This window comes from Ruditapes philippinarum, unplaced genomic scaffold, assembly GCF_026571515.1.
Source record: "Ruditapes philippinarum isolate M1 unplaced genomic scaffold, ASM2657151v2 ctg1650_1_1_1_1, whole genome shotgun sequence".
Lineage (NCBI taxonomy): Eukaryota > Metazoa > Mollusca > Bivalvia > Venerida > Veneridae > Ruditapes > Ruditapes philippinarum.
In genome coordinates, this window is record NW_026852389.1 from 375,290 (window position 1) to 390,877 (window position 15,588).

A 15,588-nucleotide genomic window follows, 5' to 3' on the forward strand; every position below is an offset into this window, starting at 1 on the left:
TCTAATTTGTGATCATAGGAATATATAATACATTCTAATTGTGATCATAGAATATATGGTACATTCTAATTGTGATCATAAATATATGGTACATTCTAATTGTGATCATAGAATATATAATACATTCTAATTGTGATCATAGAATATATAATACATTCTAATTGTGATCATAGAATATATAATACATTCTAATTGTGATCATAGAATATATAATACATTCTAATTGTGATCATAGAATATATAATACATTCTAATTGTGATCATAGAATATATAATACATTCTAATTGTGATCATAGAATATATGGTACATTCTAATTGTGATCATAGAATATATAATACATTCTAATTGTGATCATAGAATATATGGTACATTCTAATTGTGATCATAGAATATATGATACATTCTAATTGTGATCATAGAATATATAATACATTCTAATTGTGATCATAGAATATATAATACATTCTAATTGTGATCATAGAATATATAATACATTCTAATTGTGATCATAGAAAAATCTTCTCTAGATTTTACTTCTTTTTACATTAAAAGGTCTCTTTAGATACAGAAAATTGTTACATAATTGAATCAATTATTTTCAAATTTGATCATGATTAAGCGTAATTTTCGTAAGTAAATATTTAAATGTTTGAGGCAGATTTAATTCAGTATAAAACTTCACTAATATGTTCAGTTTAGTACACTCTTTGTCATTCATATTTTAGAACAGTATATATTTATAGTGTCAGGATTTTTACGTGACATGTTTTATTGTACATAATTTTATATACAGTCATGTCAAATATTTTTTTTTTATAATTTTATTTAGAGTGAAAACCTAATTAGGCAGTTTGTCTGTTCACTTTTATTAAGACTAAAGAGTCCCTGCTGGCAGGAATAATGTTGGTTTTCAGAAGTTTTAAGTTTAATAGCAGGGTCAAGGTTAATTGTAGATTTTAATTTTTATTATTACTTTGTTTAACAATAAAGGGAAATTTTAATCTGAAAAAATTTTACTTTTAATGTTCACAAGGAAAAAACGGGGTAATGGTTTTGGAAAACAATCACTTTTTTTTGTATTGTTCATAAAAACATGATTAGCTATACAAAAAAGGGTTATGAACTCTTTAGTCAACTTAATGATACAGCCTAACTGTACTCATGTAAACATGGTCATTTGTTAACTGTAGTGATAATATCATTATTGCATTGTTTATTTGTTCTATTAAGACTTTAATTTATGAGAAAACCATTAAAAGATAGCTATAGTAAACAGAATTAAGTTGCTGAGAAATGAACACTAAATTTATAAATAATATTGTATTAGAATGTTTTGGAAATTCATTGAAACTGTTATGCATTTATGAAACTTGGATAGGGACTTTTGTATTTTAAAAACGTTTCTTCTTGTTTTTATTGCTCTTTAAACTGGTTTGTACATTTATAGAACCTTTATTATCAAAATTTCTGGTGGTGCTAATTTTAAGCAGCTATTCATTTAAGTTTCATGTTTTCATAATTCAGGTTTTGTGAAGTGAAATTTTGTTACTTTTTACTGTCATGTTCAGTTGTTACAAATGTTTATTATCTATATTGTTGGTATAATAATAAACAATTTATCTGTCTTATCTATTTAACAGGAAACAAAGGGCTAGTCATCTTCTTTTCTTAACAATAAGGCTGGTGTTTCTCCTAAAAATCTTTTTATGCTTGGACTTTTCTTCTTTTTCTATTAATTATATATAAACGGCCACAGGTTATTGACAATTTACGCCAATATTCGGACTGTTTGCTGGTGATACTAGCTAATCTCTTGTTAACTGATACACCTTGTATATTGTTGTTGAAAACTGTTGATAAACATAATGATATTAACAGAGTTTTCAACTGATATGGTAAATACATTGATATGAGACAGAGCTTCACTTAATGGTTTTGGTGATTGACTTCAAACCACTTGGCCCTCACTGCTGTAGGTTTGATATAAGCCATGGAGCGTGTTTGGATTCATTCATGTGAGAAAGCTATCAAGCTAGCTTACAGAACATCAGTGTTTCTACTCGGGTGCTGCCATGCACATTTGTGCCAGAAATAATGCACAAAGGTGCACCTGAGGTCTTCCTACTTTAGCATTGCTGGAAATTTGCCATATGACACAAAAAACAATGTAACATTAAGCTGATATACATACGGTCATGCCTGAAATAATGATGGGAGAGTATCTTCCTACTACCCCTACCTGTAAAGGTAGGAAGTAACTCCAGTTTGTCTGAATTTATTCAGCATTGCTACCAAACAAATTCTACAACATAACCATTTATCATAAAGGTGACTACATCATGTGATATAAATGTTTATAAAACTTTCAGATATAAATTTGTTTATGAAGTAGGAAAACATCAATATTCTGAGTTTCATATAAGAAAAGATATTTTGTTCTACTAAAACCAGAGACATAGATAGCATCTTCATCTCTGCTAAAACTTATTAATATATACTGTTTTTTTATCATTGAATTAATTGTAATGTTAAAGATGTGTAGTGAATGAAAACAGGTTGTAAAATATTAACACTGGAGAGAAAATGTGATAAATCTAGTAGATTTGAAAATTAGATTTGTAAATACTAATTGTATATGCATTATTTCATCATTTATTTGAATATTTGTCCTGTATGGAAAAGCTGTAAGCTGTTATTATAGAAGCTGTTGTTTTTGTTACTGGTAGCTGATTCACTGTTACATTCATTATATCCATGCATCATGTTAGTTATGTAGAATGTGTTATGTATTACATTAATGTTTATTTTATATGACAAAAGCTGTCAGACCACCTGGTTATCCTGGTATTTAGGAACAGAACTTTTTATTCTCTTACATCATTGTCTATGTCATCTAGTAGTGTGCAATATTCTCCCATCATTGATTGTAATATATACAACATAATTAATGGAGTTTTATTCGGAATAGAAACAAATTTAAATTGTCTCAATGTCTCGAGTTAAATACATTTGTAAATTAATTTACATCTTTTCCTTATTAAAGAAATATTTAAAAAACAACCTTAATATTGCAGACTAAAGTTTTCAACTGACAATTCTTTGAAGTTTTCAATTTGACTTGTAATTTAATACAAACAGATGAAAATGAGTGTATTTTTAGACATTTTGCATTGTTCTTGTCGGATGTTAAGGCAAAGTTGCATTGTAAATAGTATATTATGTTTTAGTATGTAGATATTGGAGATTTTATTGTAAATATAAATGACCTGTTTATATATACATGGCTACTATCCTGTGAAATATTACCGAGTCTTAATATAATAAAGCTTGAATGATCAAAAACAACATAACTTGTTTGTTGTATATAACAGGGTTGATAATTCAGGTGTCTTGATATATTGTTGATTGCGAGAGTTGTTTCCCTTCATTTAATAAGTCAACAAATGTGGCATATCATTGATTATTTATTTAATGATTGATAAAAAAGACACACTGCTGTGTGTCCAGGTAATAATAATAATAATGGTTTAATACTTTTACATATAATTTCATAGAAACAGTATGACGGCATAACAATAATACATGTATATTAGAATATTGTTCTTACGAAAACCCTAGTGTCAAAATTGGCCCGCCCCAGTGGGAAATTGATTTTTCTTATAATAATTATGTATATACTATATAGTAAAAACAAAAGAAAATTCTATATTATACTATAGAGGCTTTCGCTTAGATATTTTGTGTGAAACATTGTAAACAATTCCTTCTTTCACACTACAAGAGCTTAAGCTTAGTTTTGACATGAAACATTATCTAGTAGACCTCTTCTAAGTTTGTTCAAATTATAACACTTGGTGAAAATTGGCCCTGCCCTAGGGGGTCATGACTTTTCCTTATATAGCGAATACTCCGGAAGTCTCCTTGAAAACTGCAAGTGCTATATCTTAGGTTATTAGTCCCCTACCGGTTTACCGGAGGGGACTTTAGGTTTACCCTCCGTCCGTCTGTCTGTCCGTCCGTCAGTCCGTCCGCACTACCGAATATGGATAGGGGGCCATCTAACTGTAAACAGAACAAAGGAGAACAATAGAATTCATTCCGTAACAATAGAGTAAGGGGCCATTGGCCCTCTATTAAACAATAGAAAATAACAAAAGAAACGGCCCTTTGTTCCATTTCGGCCGGATGTCCGTCTGTCCGTCCGTCAGTCCGTCCGTCCACAAAACTGGATCCCGCGATAACGCAAAAGTACTGAAAATATTTTAATGAAACTTGATATATGGATAGATGGCAGTATGGAGATTATGCACGTTTTTTTCTTTTCTTCCTATGTTGAAAATTCTGGTTGCTATGGCAACAAATAGACTGAAAATATGGCAAATTTTACACATAACCTGGATCCAGTGATAACACAAAAAGTACTGAAAATATGTTTATGAAACTTGACATATGGGTAGATGGCAGTATGGAAATTATGCACATCCTTTTCTTATCTTCCTATGTTGAAAATTCTGGTTGCTATGGCAACAAATAGACTGAATTTCAAGATTTCTGATTCTAGTTTTTAAGTTTTTTCACTATAAGTTCTTTATTTCTTAAGGTATTTTCTTCAAACTTTAAATATAAGTTGCTTGTCATCAACCACATCATATGTGACAAGGTTTACAACTCTAGCACAAAATTTATCAGAATTACCTCCCTTGAAAACTTTAAATTTTCATGAAAAAAACATTGTTTTTTTTTAAATAACTTCTTTTTCTGAATGTATCTACTTCAAACTTCATATAAATGTTTCTTATTATCACTCAACATTTGTGAGTGTTCATACTCATTGCAAGGACTATTCCAGAATTATGCCCCTTTTGAACTTAGACTTTTTTTTGAGAAATTGGTAATTTTTACTCCAACTTCTTCAATCATGATAGGATTTTAAAAATGTTATATTTTGATAACAGGGATGTTTAAAAAATAACTTAGAGTGTCCTTCAGTCCGTCTGTCTGTACATAAAAACTGTTTCCTGTGATCACTTTTAAAGAAACTTTTTCAACAAATTTACTTAAAATAGAAACATAAGTGAATGGCCAATGGCCCTTCAGAAGTTGTTTGGGGCTTTTCCCGTAGGGATTAGGGTTTGCTTGAAATTTAGGTGAACCTTTTTCCCAAAAAACCATTGATTTCTCAAAACCCAGTTACTGCTCAAGAAATAAAGACTAACTGAAACCTTGATTTTCATAAAATTAGATCTTTAAACAATCATGATTTTCCATAAACCCACCCTCAAGTCAACATTGACTTTTATAGATACCATGACTTCCCTTAGAAACCTTTCTCCGCAGCGCCATGACTTTCCATAGCAACCAGTGACTTTCTATAGCAACCAGTGACTCTTTAACTCTAAATGACCTGTCATAGCAACCTGTGACTTCCATGGCAATCACTGACTTTCCATAGCACCAGTGCCTTTTCATGGCAACCATTAACTTTCCATATCAACTATTGACATTCCCTAGCAACTATTGGCTTCCATAGCAACCAATTACTTTCCATAGCAACCATAGGCTTCCGTGACAACCATTGACTTTCCATAGCAACAGTGACTATCAAAACAACCATTGCCTTCCATAGCAACCAATGACTTCCATAGCAACCAGTTTCTTCCATTGCAACCAGTGACTTTCCATAGTAACCCTTGACTTCCAAAACAACCAGTGAAAAGGAAAAAAGAGGATATGCTACACTCGCATTGTTTCTGTAAATTATTTAGTGCATAATTAACAGACTGTCTACTATTACAATCTAATGTATGAACAAAAGTATTAAAACGGCTGTTGCTTCAGATAATTGTCCGCTTAAATTTTATCTCAGAATAACCTGAATTGTAATCATGTGATTTATTACATAGTCAAGGGTATGATCACTCCTTTCGTTAAATGGATGTACAAAATGTATAGTAAAATCACTGATCAACGAAAAATTGTGTACGCTGCATAACACATAGTCTATCCAAGAGAAACCGTTATCAGATTAAAAAAGGTATAATATATACATAATGATTGATTCACAAAGATCTAACAGTTTAATTCCATAATTGTTCTGTTTACTATCTATTGTGGCCCTGCATGAGGTACCATCGGGTTCATAATGTATTTCATCAATGCTATTACTTATTTGATCGTTTAAATGAAATCATTTTTGTTGCCTATCCTACTGTTAAAGTCACCTAGATGATATACTGAACCAATATTTTCATAAATAAAAGCATCTTTTTTCTAACGTTTCAAATAAGTCAATATTAAAAGTATTATATAGATGTGGGTTTTCACCCCAAATACATGCATCATATAAATATATATCTTATATACATTAAAAAATGTATACGATCTAATTAAAACCATACAAACGTATCAAAATGATTTTGAACGATTTTTATTCATTCTTTTAGTATTCTTTATAGTGAAGTACTATTTCGCCACTGCATCTGCGCGCATTCTTACTTTGAAATGTTCCAAAAATGTTTACAAAGACTAAATGATTATTAGAAACACTATTTTGATGGCTGTTTTTATTGAAAAGTCTCCCGTTACAAGCTCATATTGCCCTAAAAGTATAAAAACTGCTTCATTACTAACCAAACTTGGCACATGTGTTGACTGGACCATTGTCTTTGTAACAACATGCTCAGGCTTAAATTTCCTGTTACCATGGCAACGGGGGACATCTCAAAATTGCCAAAAATCACTATTTTGCATTGATTTTTTCCATCAAAATTGATTTCAAAGTCATGCAACTTCTCAATGGATTGTTATAGAGTCAAATGCTTTTCAGCTTTGGTTACACGTTACCTTATAATCGATCTTGGGTCATTTTTAGCCTCTCACAAGTCCAAAATTTTCTTGGCGATGAGGGGGACTGCCACCCCCCTTCAACCCCCCCCCCCCCAAACAGAAGGGGGCACATCCCCCTTCTGGCAAACCCCTGATGTATCTTTTGGTTGGGGGCCGCGCCGAAAAAGTGGTCACTTTTTTTAAACAACATTTCTCAAACAAAAACAAGTGTTGGGGGCCTAAATAAGGCATTTTTTCACCATTTGAGACAACGGGGGGGGGTGAAAAAGGCGTTAAAAGGCGTGTACATGTATATCGCGTAATGGATTGATTAAAGTATTTACGAAGTCTTTATTTACTATTTATCATTAGTAAATCCGTGGACTTTCCATGTTCATCTCTGTCACTTCCTTCAAAATGTTCAGGGCCTCATTAACTTTTGCTCGGTAAGGTAAATAACTTCATCACGAATAACGTCACGAGCTTTTCTCTATTTCATTCCCTTTGTTAGCAATCAAGGCTGAACTTATGTCTGTGTTTTCCGTTTTATCCTCTAAATTTAACACACACTTTTCTATTTTCTTTGCATTTTTCATCAATACCTAACCAAATTGCTTTTTTATAAATTCTTATACATGTTTTTTGAGATGATCCAATTCACAAAGTGTTTTCTCCACTGAATCTAACCTTTTACACACATAATGATGTCACTGTTAGTAGGTTGTTTGTCTTTTTGTTCGCCATTTTGTCCGCCATTTTTGTTTGCCATTTTGTCGTTTTGATGCGAATAAATTAACCACTCAGGCCTACGGCCTTCGTGGTCAATTCCTACGCATCAAAACTCCAAACCGGTGTTAAAAAGCCGATATACACCTCTCAGGCCGATGTTATTTCTTAAATATGATGTACTTAATCAATAATATTTTAGTAAAAACCCAAACAAAAGCAGTTTATTCGCAACCCATTCTCTTTTCAGAGCAAAAGTGTTGAAATATGAGCAGGTGTCATTTCGATTTCTTTCAACAATACAATGATTTTTGAAAAGAGATTTTAAAATATTAATAAGACGGTAGTTTTTCTTTTTTTTATGGGGGTCGTGGGGTTTAAGTCAATGAAAAACACAAAAAATTTCCCCATCAAACGGATATTTGTAAATTTTTTTAAAAAAGTTGAACACAGTCACAACCATTAAAATAAAATCAATAAATCATTCAAAATTTTGCAGAAAAAAGAGGAATAATTTCATTAATACGAAAGAAGAAAAAATCAATTGTTTTCAAATTTGGGGGTCCCATGTCTTTATTGGTGATTAAAAAATTGCAGCAAAAGGCATTGCAAATAGCCTTAAGAAGGTTATAAACTCTATAACAAGTAACGCCCAAACTGGTTTAAAAAGGGTACATTGGAGGAAAAATCAAATTGTTATTTGAAACTATCGAATGCTTGAAAATAAAAAAAATGAACCAGGTTTATTGCTTTTGACTTCGCAAAAAAGTTTTTGATAGTTTTGATTATGAATTTCATGTTTCATTGTTTACAGAATTTTAATTTTAGGTAAAGCTTTTATTAATTTGGTATAACTTTTTAACAATGAAATAAAGTGATCAATAATGGGATCTTATCTGACACCTTTCCAATAAAAAGGGTGTAAGACAAGGATTCACGTTATCATCTCTGTTCTTCATGATATGTACGAATTATCAGCAAATTACAGTAATAAGGATAATGAAATACTGAATAGAATGATTTTTTTTGCAGATGCTGCCACATTTATAAATAATGACAAACAAATCTCGTTGAAACACTCCTCGATGTCATTACAAATTTTGAATATGTATCAGGTATTAAACTTAAATTGAATAAATCTACTATTTTAAGCGTAGGTCCCTTGTAAACACAAATGTAATATTTTGCAAAGATAACACTTTAAATGGACATTGGAATCTGCTAAAACACTAGGACCTTTTCAAACAACATTAAAAAAACATAGATCTCAATTTACAACCCAAACTAAATAGTTTCAAAACTTGTTTAAAACAATTGAAACATTGAAACTGACTTTATTAGGAAAAAAGCACAGTAATAAAAACGTTTGCACTACCCTTGCATAGTTTTTCCAAACCCGTCTGATGATATATTTAAATAATGTATAATTTTATATGGAATTACAAACCAGAAAATAGATATATTACAAGTAGAACACAAGATTCAAAATTTCGTTGGCAAAAAAAGAATCACATATGTCCATTGCCACGTTTGGCAAAGAAAGTTTTTATCCTTCTAGTTTCTGTAATGTTATCTGTGCTGTATATATATCAGACCCAAAACAGGATGGTTTAATATAGCTTTATTGCATTTATAAAGGATGCGCTCCCAATCACAGACTTAACAGAATATACATACATGCAGAGGCTAGCCAGGGGGTGGGGGCTTATCAGTACACAAAGGCGGGCTTATCAATACTAGGCCCTGACTGGCCATTTCAGCTCTTCTTTAAACGGCTTTGATTTTACACATTTAAAAATTTAGTAAATAATAACATTTATAATATTTCCTTAAATTATACATAAACATTATATCATTTTATCATATACATGTACTAGTGAGATTTTAAATACTGAATATTAACTAATCATAGCAAATATTTTCTTAAGTTATAATAACATTAAAACCATTTTTCTTAAACATGTATTGAAATGTTATTAATAAAGTACTCTTTCTCCTTTTTTCATTCAGACAATCATATGAATAACGAACAGGTATTTAAGAAATAAACAAGGTATGTGTCTGTCTATAAATTAACCTCTATAAATCAATGTCTGGCCATTTTTCCTCGCAAATTTAGAAAACAGCAGGCAATATAGAACTCTTACAGAAAGATAACAAACACATTATACATCATTTAATATAACCATTTATATTGAATGTCAGATAACCGGGCTTGTAGTTATCACATCGAGATTACTTGCTTATGGTTTGACCCAGAAAATGTCCGTGAAAAAGTCTGTATATTTAACAAATAAGTTTTAAATATTTGCAATGTTCTGGTTAATCGGACGCTGTCCGATATTTGAGGTTAATTGTTTTTTCTCCCCGGAATTGGTAATACATTTTGCGAAAATGAGTTTTTTTAACTTATTTTTTCATTGTTTTGTTGCTTGTTCTTTTTTATGTAAATATTTTTCATGAATAGGTTTTATTATGACTTATGACAGCTGTTAAAAGTTGCCCCATACTTCACTTCAGTTTTGTTATATTTTTCTGGTCCTTCGGGATTGTTGATGCCGGCACTATTAAGTGTTGAAAATTAAGTACCTCTCAAACCGGTGCTAGAAGCGTGGGGGATGTTGCACTTATTCATTATCCGTCATGTACAGACTGAATCAAACCGAGTCTGCAGTTTTCATGTAATTTTGTTGTGATTGATGCTTCCGAGGGATAAAACTTTTTCCAGAACTTTGTATATCACTAAACCACTGTTTTAAATGTTGATCATAATATTATATTCTCTTAATAACATCATTTATTTGCATATTTGTAAATACAAAAAAGAAAGGTTTAAAATGATAAATATTGTGTTTTTTTAAATTCAATCAAAGCCTGCTTGACCAAAGGATTCCTGTCAAATGACGAAAGCGTGCTTTGGAATACATTTTACAATAAAACGTCGGAACAAGTCGGAAGAAACTTAATATTTGAAAGTTAAATGTATTATAAAGATATTAAAAAATATTTGTAAATACTTTTCTAAGAGACATTCTTATCGCGTGGTATAGTATCAAAAATGACAAATTAAGTGAAACAAAAGAAAATTTTGTTATCTTCTCTGTTGCGTTTAGCTCGTAACACAAGTAATATGAAATAAGTATAACATAATGAACGGTAGTACTCTTTTTATGTAAAAGAATGGTATGACAAAGGTATTAAATATTTAGAACAATTTCTTTACTACACGAAAACAAAAATGACTTTTACTCATTTGCGTATTTTATGGAATTATATAATTACGGAAATAATGCATTTTTAAAACTTTACCAAATCATCACAGCATTATTACCAACCTAAAAAGAATTCTTAAAGGTGAAAATATCATATATCCTCTAGTAAAGACATTAAGATCAAAGAAAGTAAAGCACTTAATAAATTACCATATACGAAGCAAATGAGGGGTTGTGAACATTAATTATTGGTGGTCTTGTTATTTTAGACTCAGTAAGTTCTAATGTAAAATAAACTGTTCCTAAGGGTAGAAAATATAATGAGATCAAAATGCAGTATATTTTTTTTGTGGAGTAAGTATGGTTGAACAGAATTAATTAAACTTCATGTAGATTGTTTAAGTACTGTCATGTATTTTTTTTTATTTTAGAACTATACTTTACATTTTATTTTAGAACTATCCTTTACATTTTATTTTAGAATTGCCAATGAAATACCCGTATTTCAGTTTGTTATTTTAAAATGACCAATGAAAATTCTTCTTATATCCAGTTCTTCCCTGTAAATTTTACAGGAAGTCAAGCTGATTTTAGATGGTGCATAAATAACCATTTCATTAAAGAATAAGCACACAGTATCATTGTAATGAAATTGAAAATGAAACGCACATTTTACTATATTGTACATCTATATACAGCGAACCGAACTACGCAGTTAACTATTTCAGACAATTGCTTTGCAAACAATTCAAATGAAGAAAATTTATGTGTAAATAAATGACTATTCGTAAAACCGCATTTTAACCAGACAAAATCATTATCTGCATAAATTTAAGTTCTAATTATTAACATATATACATTGTATACTGGTAGTTCAGCTGACAATCTCACGAAGCATTTGATCACATGGACTTATAGGCTCAGGGGACCGGGTGTGTGTGTGGGGGGTGACTTATTTTATTTTGTAAAAATATGTTGATATTGTATGTGTAACACATGTCACTATAATAATAAACAATTTATCTGTCTTATCTATTTAACAGGAAACAAAGGGCTAGTCATCTTCTTTTCTTAACAATAAGGCTGGTGTTTCTCCTAAAAATTTTATGCTTGGACTTCTTCTTTTTCTATTAATATATATAAACGGCATAGTTATTGACATTTACGCCAATATTCGACTGTTTGCTGGTGATACTAGCTTATCTCTTATTAATTGATACACCTGATAATGCAGGAAACATTATAAACTGGGTTTTTAGAAAAGATTAGCCAATATTCTGAAAAATGGTTCGTTTCGTTTAACCCATCAAAAACTACTAGTACTTTTTGAAGCTTTCACGCAAAAAAAAAAACAAGACGTAACACCCCATTTACTTATGAAGTCATCTCAAAACCTACTTCTCACAAAGATCTAGGTATAGTTTTATTTAACGATTATTCATGGTGAAATAATCTTGAGCACATTAAAACAAAGCACTATGAAATAGAGAAAAACAGAATCCCTAAAGAAAACCCAACACGGCAAAATTGAAAATGTTGCAGGCGCGGTTTGATTGAGCCTGTTCATGGACGGTACTGAAAAGTGCAAGTTACCGTCCACGCCCCCTAGCACCGGCTTAAGCAGAATTCAACATTTAACACGAACTGGTACAATTTGGAATTTAGAAACATCCGCAGATGTGTTCATATGAAGGTTATCATGGAACCTTCAATGTGACACGCAAGTGCCATTCCATGAAAAGCGGCATATGGTCCCCAAGTAAAAAAATGCATGTGCCCTAATTGAGAAAACAATGGGCAGAACTAAATAAAATGGAATTTTGAAAGGGGATCTGGGGTTATGAAGCCTGCATATCACAGACAAGCCTAATTTTCACTCGACAGAAATACACTAGAATCATTAGATATGACATTTATACGCCCATTGTTAGTTCAGTAGGAAACAGAAACAGTATACATTTTTCTTTTAAACTGTCCCTTGTATCAGAATCAACGGGTTGTCATATTTAGGATTGTTTTACACATGCATAGTATAAGTCCCTAAGATCAAATCACCAACTGCTCTTACTTCGTTCCAATTCTTTCTCAGACAGTCAAAACGTTTAGTTGTTTAAACTTGCAGGCTTCAAAACCTCTTTTACAATTCCATTTTGTTTATCCGCCATTGTTTTCTCGCTTAAGCTTAGGAAACACATATTTGTTTTACTTTGGGACGACCATACACTGCTTTTCATGGAATCGCACTAACGTGTCACATTGACGGTTCAATGACCACTACCGTATGAACATATCTGCCGATGTTTGTAAATTCAAAATTCTACCATTACATGTTTCAATGTTGAATACTACTTAACCCTGTCCTCGGGTCGTGGACTGTTTACTGTAGCTTGCACTTTGCAGTACTGCCCATGAAAGGCTTAATCAAATCGAGTCTGCAACATTTTCAATTTTGTCGTATTGGACCTTCTTTAGAGATTCTATTTCTCTCTATTTTGTATATTATTATATTGATTCCACGAAAAGATTCTCTAATGTTTCTAATAAAATTCACCTTTATCCTTTTAGTTTTCCTTTCATTTTAAACTTTTTTTCCTAAACATACTTTCATTACTATTAAGAATATTGACTATGAATCAATGTTTTTACTCCCTAGTAATTTACTTGACATTAAAAACTAATATTATGATTATGAGAAGATGGCCTTTTTTTACCGAAGGCCATCTAAAATCAGTTTGACTTCCTGTAAAACTTACAGGAAAGAGCTAAATTAAAGAATAATTTTCATTTTATTTTTCTAATTAAAATCTGGGAATTTCATTGACCAATCAAAATGAAATGTAAAGGATAGTTATTGCTATTCTAAATTAAAATTTTAAGGATAATTCTAAAATAAAATGTTTAGAATAATTCTTGCCATTATAAAATAATAAAGGATAATTGTTCAATAGTTCAGCTGCATTTACAGATGAAACTCATTATATTTTTTGTGAACAGTTTATTTTACACAAGAGTCAAAAATAACGAACCCACGCTAGTCCTGAAGTGTAGTTAGTTAACCTATTTATATAAATGGTTGTTTCTGGCTTTTAAAAAACACATTTTAGAACTTACTTTTAACATATGTTCATTTGAGAGTTATCCTGATCACATAAATTGTTGAATGAGGCATCAATCTCAATAGCTTTTTCAACAACATTATTTCTGAGACTTTGATACAATGGGCAATGAAATAAAACCTGAACTTCATTTTCCACTACAAGTTCACAAATCGGACATAGACGCTGTTCTTCTGGGATATTTTCGTATCTCCCGGTTTCTAAACAGAAAGGGGGGGGGGGCAACTGCACATCTAAACTTAGCTAACGCAGACTTGTATTTACTAGGCAAAGTTGTACATTCAACATACTTTTCAGTTTCATTAACATATTTAAATTGAATATATGTCCTAAGTTTATTTCTACTTCTACCAGAGGGACCCGTAACATTTTGTATACTGGTTCTCCAACCATGAATGAAAGTATCCATGGTGCACGTAATTATCTTATCACAAAAATGTTTGGAAGACATGTTAATACAATCGTTTGACTCTTTGACAATAGATGTTTCTTGTACAGAAATTGCCAATTTTTGCAACTATTATAACTCTTACTGTCACAAAGTCTAAAAATTTTGAAATTAATTCTCTCACAATCCATTGTCTTCACTCTATGTCAATGTTGAGACACAGATCTCCACTGTTTCACATGAGGTGGTTGCCAACCAAACTCACCATAAATGGCATAAATAGGGGTATACTTACCCAATTCTATAAAGAATCTCATTGCTCGACTCTGCACTGCATTTTTGCAAGAAAAGGATCTTGTTCCCCAAACAGATGCCCCATATGCAATAACAGGTCATACTGTACTATCGTACAGTTTTGTGAATGACTTATATGATATGCCACCATAGGACTTGGACTTCGCTATAAGGAGACAAAGGGCTCTATCAGCTCTCTGAGCAACATATTTCACCATGATATTGAAATCAAGCATCTCGGTCAGTAACAGATCTAGGTAAGTATAGTTGGCAACGACTTTCAGAATGTTCACCCAACATGGGAAACTGTATGACGTGCTTGGAACAGAAGCAGGTCTAAAATGTATGATATTACTCTTCATAGGATTTACAATCATAGTATTCTTGTTACACCAATTATTTAACATATCTAACATTAACTGTAAATCTTCGGCGTATTCATGTCTTCTGCATATAAAAGGATGCATATTTTTTCATTATCAATACAAATACCCTTAACGGCTGCTTTTATAGATACTGCCAGATCATTTACGAATAAATTAAATTACAAAGGTGATAAGAAGCAGCCCTGTCTTAAACCACATTTCATATCAAACCCATCTGTAAACTAAATGTAACTTGACTAGAATGATAGAGATTTCATAGCATTCATCATTTTTCCATTAACACGAATTTCCAAATTCATCAATTTGTCCTATAAAATAGTCCTATTTATAAAATCACAGGCTTTTTAGAAATCAATAAATGCACAAAAAGTAGATTTTTGGCATTTTTTCTAGTATTAATAATATTAGTTAAAGAAGATATATGATCAATTGTACTTCTACCCTTTCTGAACCCATTCTGTTCATCCACTAAAATATCATTTGATTCGGTCAATTTTGACAACCTATCATTTAGAATTGAATAGTAGAATTTATATAAAGCACAAGACAAAGCGGACAGTGGATCTCGAATATCCATTGTACTTGATTTTGGAACAGGGCTGATAATTACTTTGCCCCCATTCTGTTGGATAATACCAG